Source organism: Miscanthus floridulus, chromosome 6 (assembly GCF_019320115.1).
Source record: "Miscanthus floridulus cultivar M001 chromosome 6, ASM1932011v1, whole genome shotgun sequence".
In the NCBI taxonomy this organism is placed as follows: domain Eukaryota; kingdom Viridiplantae; phylum Streptophyta; class Magnoliopsida; order Poales; family Poaceae; genus Miscanthus; species Miscanthus floridulus.
This window is the reverse complement of record NC_089585.1, coordinates 91141203-91149532: the sequence shown is the minus strand read 5'-3', so window position 1 is coordinate 91149532 and position 8330 is coordinate 91141203.

The window sequence follows — 8330 nt, the reverse complement described above, 5'->3', positions numbered from 1 at the left end:
CGATCGTCGGCTGCGGGGAAGAAGACGACGGAGTGCGCCCTCACCTGCCGCGGGGAAGAGTACTGCACCGGGCAGGGGCAGCGCCCACGCCCTCGACCGCCGAAGCTGGGGCCGGATTCACTCCCACGCACGCCGGAGCCGGAGCCGGTGCCGCTCGCCGTTGGACGACCCGCCGTCGATGGCCAGCGCGATCCCGGTCGCCCCCCCAGCCACGTCCGCCCCGGCAACGGCGATGCCCCGCGTCTAGGTGACCTCGATCCGGAGCTCCTTGCACAGGCTCGCCCCCCACGCCTCCCCTCCACCGCAGGCAGCTGTCCCGGCTTCCACCGTGCTTGTCAAGGTCATCCGCTGCGCGCAGAAGGTGCGCGGGGACTCCCACCTCTCCGTGGACCAGTGCTGGTAGGCCTCCTCGAGGATCCCCAGGTCTCCGACGCACTCAAGGAGGCCGGCGTTGCCGCGGCGCGGCTGAAGGCCGAGGTCAACAAGCTCCGCGGCGGCGACAACCGCCGCGTGGAGTCTGCATTTGGGGACACCAGCTTCCAGGCGCTCAAGAAGTACGGCCGCGACCTCGTCGAGGTGGCGGGCAAGCTCGACCCGGGCTGCGGGGGCCATGTCCTCCGCTGAATCTGCGTCCTGCGGCGGAGCTTGGGGCGAGGCCTGCGGCTCGCCGACGCGGGGGAAAAGAAGACGGAGTGCGCTAGCATCCGCCGCGGATTGACTCGCCTGCCGCCGTGGCTGCGTTCGCCAGCTCGGTGGGAGACCGCGGGGAAGACGAAGAGGAGCTAGAGGAGCGCCTCCTCCACACCTTGGCGTCGGCACCGAAGATGCCATCGCCGAGGAGAAAGCAGAGCAGGTGTAGGAGTGGAAGAAAACTCCGTCTTTCATTTTTTTTGAGATCTAAAGTCACTAATTGGCATTTCAGCGGGTTGCACATGTTTTATAATGGCAAACTAGCGAAACCATTTTGCAGAATGATAAAAGTGCGAAACCAATTTTCGATGATGGGTGAAATGCCAAAGTCCCCTCGCTCCCGCAGAGTCTGCGCCACGCCTCCAGCCTCCGTCGCTTCGCTCCCATGGAGTCCACACAAGCAGAGTTCGCGTCGGGCCAGAAGCAAAGGAACGCCTCGCTCCCACACGCGTTCGGGCCATGCTCCCCGTTGGGCCTCGGGACGGCGGCGCCGTCATGGGCGGGGTTCCTGGCGGACCAGGCGGCGCCATCGTGGGCAGGGTTCTTCGCGGACCAGGCATCGCATGACGCATCGCGGCTGCTGTACCAGGACTTGCTAGCGGCTCGTGGCCGCACGCCCGCGCGTATGCGCACATTGCGTCGGGGCGGCAGCTGCTGCAGACGCCCACGTACGTGGTGCGCGCCCGCCTCGGCACGCCGCCGCAGTTGCTCCTAGCCGTCGACACCAGCAACAACGCTGTATCGATCCCCTGCGCCGGCTGCGCGGGCCGCCACACCTCGTCCGTGCCCTTCGACCCGGCGGCATCCGCCTCGTACCACCCCGTGCCCGCTCGGTCCCGGCGACATAACCAAAAACAGAGCAAAAACAACATACGAGATCGACTCTGCATGCAAGTTAGGTTGACGACGCACACGTTTTCTTTACACGAGATCATCTCACGCACCGAGCGGGATCAGGTTGTCCACCGGTGTCGTAGCCACGAAAGCCACAAACCTACAATATGGCTTGCGAAAGCAGCAGCGGCCTGCATGGAGGACCAGGAGCGTCGCCTCGCCTGCACCTTCTTCTCGAGGTCCAGCACGTGCAGTGCCACCTGCTATTGCTGGCCGGCGCCATCCATCGTCGCAAAAAAAACGACGCCGCTCTACTCACAGACCGCCCCCAGGCGTCGCTGGGCACCTGTCACATGTGCAAGGCGCCTCTCGTGCAGACGGTGGTGAATTGTACCCGGCGTGGTTTCCACCTTGCTGGCATATGCATGTAGGTAAGGTGTTCGATGAAATATAATCTCCCTAAGCTAACGTACCCATGCAATTAATTCCTAGATTGTGAAATGTTTCATTTGACACTTTAGAATCCCACCAAGAATAAATTAAGACGACAGAAGCATACGTACTAAAATGTGTAAGTTTCTTTCTGAGAAGAAAAACACTTTGTGCAAAACGTGAATTTCAACGTCACTTTGACTCAACCAAAAATAATACAAATTGGAAAAAATAAAAACAAAACAAAACAGATGATGCTGGGAACAAGGGCTCCCAGCTGAAAAAGACACTACGTAAAAAAAAAACGATTTTTAACAACGGGACAAATTTTTCGTAGGGGCGGCTAGTGATGGAGCCGCCTCTACAGTGACGTGCTTGGATGCCCAAACACCAGCTGCCCCTACAAATGAAACAGCAGGGACGGCTGGTGATACGAGCCGCTCCTACAAATGGGTCTGATTTGTAGGGGCGGCTTACTCACCAGCCGCCCCCCTGCATTGCTATTTGTAGGGGGCTCAATGAGCCACCCCTACGAATGCCCCGTATAAATAGCTCCGATTTGTAGGGGCGGCTCAATCACCAGCCGCCCCTACAAATGACCCACATATAAAACGGCTGTAGCACATTCTTTCTCCTCGGGTCACTCACTTCAACCCGTGAAAGAAAGATGGGGAGGCCTTGGGCACCTCCCAAAAATTGCTCTACTAAGAGGGAAGGTTTTGGTCTCAAATTCTTTAGTGGAGAGGTTGTAGAAGGTAAGAAAATATTATTCCACACTTTTTTTTGAAGTTTTAATGGTTGGTTAGGGAGTAATTAAATTTTTGTTTTTCTCTCTCTTCTATGATGCTTGAGCTACTTATGAAGCAAATTAGACCCAAGTTTTAAATGTACTAGGGTAAATTAGGGAGGAGAACAAGATCATACCCTTATTTGGTCCATGTTTCTTGATTTTAGTGAATACTTAGTTAGTTTTATGCATGTTTCATGTGTATGTAGATCTAGATCGAGGGTTTGATTTTTTATTAATTTCATTTCAGTAAATTTATGTTTGATAAAATTGGACTAGGGTTTGTATGAAAGATATTGAGTAAAGTATAATTGTTGCTAATTGTTGTCTTTGAAATTGTTTATTGTAATCAATAAATATGTATTTTAATTATTTATAGATAAATGAGCCATTAATTAATTTTCCTCTACCATGGTGTGTTTGTATGTTTCATGTAATTATATTAGATTTATATTCATATATATTTGAAGTATATACAATTATTCTCAAGTAATTATTAATTTGATTCATTTTTATATATATCTGAATAAGTAGTCCTTTAATGTTTGTTTTATTGTTGTTGTAAAAGATGAAGTATAGGAACTCTTAGATGTATGGTTCGTTAAGGTTGAAGGCATGTTTTCATGAAGAGGTGGATAAATTTATTGAAGCCACAAAGAAGCATGCAACGACATTGAAAGAGAATAATGATACAATTATTTGCCCCTATAAAGATTGCAAGAACCATATGGCATGGACAGATGTGACTATTATCAGATCACATTTGATTATGCGAGGATTTGTTGAGGACTACACAGTGTGGATTCATCATGGTGAAACGGTTATTGTTAACGACGAGGATGAGGAGGAATATGACAACGAAACCATAGAATCCCTATCCCAATATTCAGCAGAGCTTGATGCACGAATGGATTTCGAGTTTGACAATGAACAAGGTGGTGATGCTGATGGTTGGGATAGTAACGATGAACATGATGCCAATAATGATGGTGGAGCACGTGTCGGGGATGAAGATAATTTAGAGGACATGATTCGAGCCCTTGGACCAGAGATTTTACTAAATAGCCCGAAAGGTCTAGAAAATTTAGAAAGGGTGATAAAAGCATCGAAGGAGACTGTGTATGGTGTTAAAAAAGGTTGTCCGACACATTGGACATTGCTACGTTTTATCCTTGTGCTGCTCATCCTAAAGGCTAAGTACGGCTGGTCAGACTATAGTTTCAATGATCTATTGCATCTCCTGTCATGGGTGTGCCACAACCAAATTCAGTTCCCGTCAACACATACCAAGCGAAGAATGTTATAAGTCCATTGACAATGGGGGTTGAAAAAAATCCATGTATGCCACAACCACTGTATACTTTTTCATGACGAAACATTCAATTCACTAGATAAATGTCCCCGGTGTGGGGCCAGCTGGTACAAGAACAATGACCTTTACGGTGGGGCCAGCCTCTACGGGGAAAAAGAGAAATAAGAAGGGTACAAAAAAGGTAGTACAAGAATCTCAGCCTCCAGCGAACACTCTATTAGGTAACGATGCAAAGTAGAGAAGAATTCCTGCCTTGGTAATATGGTACCTGCTAGTGACTGATCGCTTGAGATGTATCTTCCTAAACCCTAAAGAAGCTGCACTCATGACATGGTGGGATGATGAGCGCAAGTTAGATGATGATAAGATTGCACACCCGGTTGATTGTAGTCAGTGGCAAAGGTTTGATGAGAAACACAAAGAATTTAGCGATGACCCAAGAAATGTACGGTTTGGCTTGAGCACCGATGGACATCCAGTGCCTACCACTTGGAATGAGAAGGTTCCATAATTGATACTTGCGTGTTCTCCCAATGAGCATAGATCTCATACAAGCATGCTTCCCCACCGACACATTTGGTAGCCCAGCCGGGAAAATTGTCTTTGACTTCAATGACATGCACATATGCTTTCACCTAGGAGAAATAGAGATGAATCTAATTTGCACGTGGTGCCTGTAAGTCCTTGTCCTTCCGATATGATATGAATGTAATCTTTGAATTTTGTTGTAACTAACCCACGCCGTAATTTGTAGAATGCAAGTGCACATTGTCAAACAAATGCCAAGTGTGAAAGCCGGGTATCTAGACCCTCAAGCTATAGCCCAAACAAATTTTAATTACCCTAAACAGTGGACACTGGATGCCAAAGAGCTAGCTGCCGCAAAGACTCTTCAGGAGAAAGAGCGCATCCGTACGGTGAAACTAAGGGAAGAGTCCCTTAAGGTTATGGCATACATTGCCCTGGCTTTCAAAACTCTCCAACAACACTCTACTATATGGCTACCATACAACTTTGAGTAAGTTTAACTCTATACTTAAAGCTTTGTTCGATATATTTTATTCGATGCAAAAGAGCTTATCTAGTTCTATGATTAAATCAATACAGCAACCACTGGATTTGTATAGCCGTCGATGTCGGGAGGAGCATGGCATGGGTCTTTGATTCAATAGATAGGGACCCGGTGACATACAAAGACTTCATATTGATTCTCAAGATGTATATATATCGACAATCCTCATTAGCTTATATGTTTGTATACGTACTTGCAATGTTCACTTTTGAATTCTAACAAGTTGTATTTGCTAAAATAATTCAAACAGGGCATTTAGGTTCTATGTCACTAATCATTATGGAAGGCATGATCTAGTAAGGAAGGAAAAACTGGCTATAAAAACACTATGTGCAGTAAGTGTAACTTCTTTAGTACTCCATTACAGGGCTGTCAAAAGCATTACTTAACATTTTTATATGCAAAACACACAGTGCCCTAAACAGAAGACTAGGAGTGTACATTGTGGATACTATATATATTCTATGATGAGTAACACCGGTACCTACAGGAGACATCCCTTAAGGGTAAGTTTGAACCTCTTCATCCGTAGTATAAAAACTTCATACATGGTATGAAATACTAAACCAAAACTTGTTCTCTTGTAGTGGAGAGAAGAGAAAGGAATGAAAAAAGACCCATACAAGGATGATCAACTCTTAGAGCTTGTCGACGACCTTTGCAACTTCATATTGGACCAGATTATACACGTCAAAGGCACCTACCATAACTGAGAGCCTGAGTTAGGTACAAATCCTCAGTACCAATACCTTCATGAGACTGAAAGGCTAGCTCTAGGACGTTAATAACAATGTGTATGAAATTTGTATATTTAATGATGGATTGTATATATTCTTGTGAATTGGACTTGTAATTATAGTTTATATAATACTCTTGTGCTTGTAGTCGTGGTCGCGGGGCGTTTGGCAATGCGAACGTGGTTCGGAACGCTGGTCGCGGGGCATTCGACAACGCGAACGTGGTTCGAAACATTGGTCGCGGGACATTCGGCAATATGAAAGCGGTTCAGAACGTTGATCGCGGGGCGTTCGACAACGTGATTTTGAATTGTAATTTTTTTTGTGAGAAAACATACTGTAGGGGCGGTTCTAGATTGAACTGCCCCTACAAACAGGTATTTGTAGGGGCGGCTAGTACTACAGCCGCCCCTATAAATCGATTTGTAAGGGCGGCTGGTAATACGAGTCGCCCCTACAAATCGATTTGTAGGGGCGACTGGTAATACGAGTTGCCCCTACAAATCAATTTATAGGGGCGGCCTGGGAACCATCCCTACAAATGCATGATTTGTAGAGACGGTTTGGTAGGGGCGGCTGGCCAAACCGCCCCTACAAAGGGTTACGAGCCGCCCCTAAAAATCGATTCTATAGTAGTGAGAGAAGGATATGTGGGGAGCAAAGAGAACTAAATGGATTTTGAAATAGTGGTTCCAATGTAAAATCATTTATTACCTTTTTAATACTTACTAAGAATGATCAAACCATAAAATGCATAATTATAAATAGAAGGCTTTATATTTCCTATGGAGTTAGATTTGTAGATTTTTTAAATTTGTTCATATAAGCCGCAAGTCATATGCAGCCATAGGTGTGGAAAAAATTCGCCATCCCCGTGCAACGCATGGGCAATCCATGAACCCCATGCAACGCACAGACATATACTAGTGTAAAAAAACCATAGGTTAAGGGGAATAGGGGGCGAGGACCAGCGATGAAATGAATCACGATTTTCTCGAAGGAAAATTCATAATTATTGAAAATAATGATAGTACTAGAAAACAATGCTATCACCTGCATTAATATCCAACTAGTTCCAAAGTCATACCAACATACAAATACATGTTTAAGGGCCACATCACATAGTTTTTCCCATTATTACACGTCCAGGTGGACGGACTCAAACAAAGAAGCATCAAAAGAGAAGTGTTACAAAGTGAGAATCGTCATCCACGAGCTCCCTTGAGCTTAGGACATAGACCCGTCACTCATCCCAACCATTATGGTCTAAGTTGTAGTCTGGATCATTATTTGAAACCAAGATATTTCAATTTGATTTGTATTGGTCAACATCTCACCCTATGGTTTCTTATACTTTGTAGAAAGTGGTATGCAGATGCTTAACCTATTACATGGCTTTGGTTTCAACCTTAGAAAGTGCAAAAGAATAAGTATCAGCAATGGCCTCATAGCTAACTCCCTCCACACACTCCCAAACCATCCCAGAACCAGACCCACGCCCACTCCTTTGTCCAACTCTTCCCACCTCCATGCTCTCTAGTCAGCGAGGAAAGCTCCCACCCTTCCTTGCCTCAAAGGCCTCAAGCTGGATCTTAACCACCTAGGGCAAGAAAAGCACACAATTCGTCTATCTAGGATAAATAACAACACACAAGGTTGTCCCTATCTATTGATGACAACATGTACCCACATGGGTGCAATCGTTAGTGGTGTGCCCCACCTAGGTCGTCTTTAGATGGAGAACTAATCGGTTCAATACCACCCTGCCCTTAACCCTGAGTCACTCTGGAGTCCACCGACACGTTGGAGTTATGAAACATAGCATTTAGGGCCCGGTGGAGTGCTATGGGTCTAGGGTACAAGAGCTCTACTCTACCCCACTGACATAGTCATCTTCATCCTCACGAAGGTGTCATTGTCTATAGCTAGCCTCGGCCAACCTCTCCCATAACATGGTAGGTGGTGTGTACATGAAAGGCCTTTGTGAACTCATTAATCCAACTCAGTCCTTAAGCGACACAAGTAAGACATCTCCTCCAACACAGAAGCTCAATTTCCCATGAGGCACCTCCCTTCTGGAAACATGCCCACACAACATAGTTCATGTGAACTTCTCCAACTCTCGTATACCCACCATAGGTACCATCAGAAAGCGCTTAGGTCATACTTTCCTAGCTTGATGTTGTCTGAAGACTAAGTCACAGTATCCTGCCTAGTCATATACACACTTACCACGTACCAAAGATGCACACAAGAGGTGTCTCAGCCACATACAACCATACCACATTGGCACCACATGTTCAAGATCCTCCACTCAATTTCACATGGGCAAGATTTGGCTTGCTTCTCCCTTTCTCACCTCTCTCAATGTCAGGTCACACATAGGGTAGCCCACTGGTGGCCCACAGACACCCTTTCTCTCCATCACAGCTGCTAGTGAGATAAATGAGACACGCGCCTCCACAT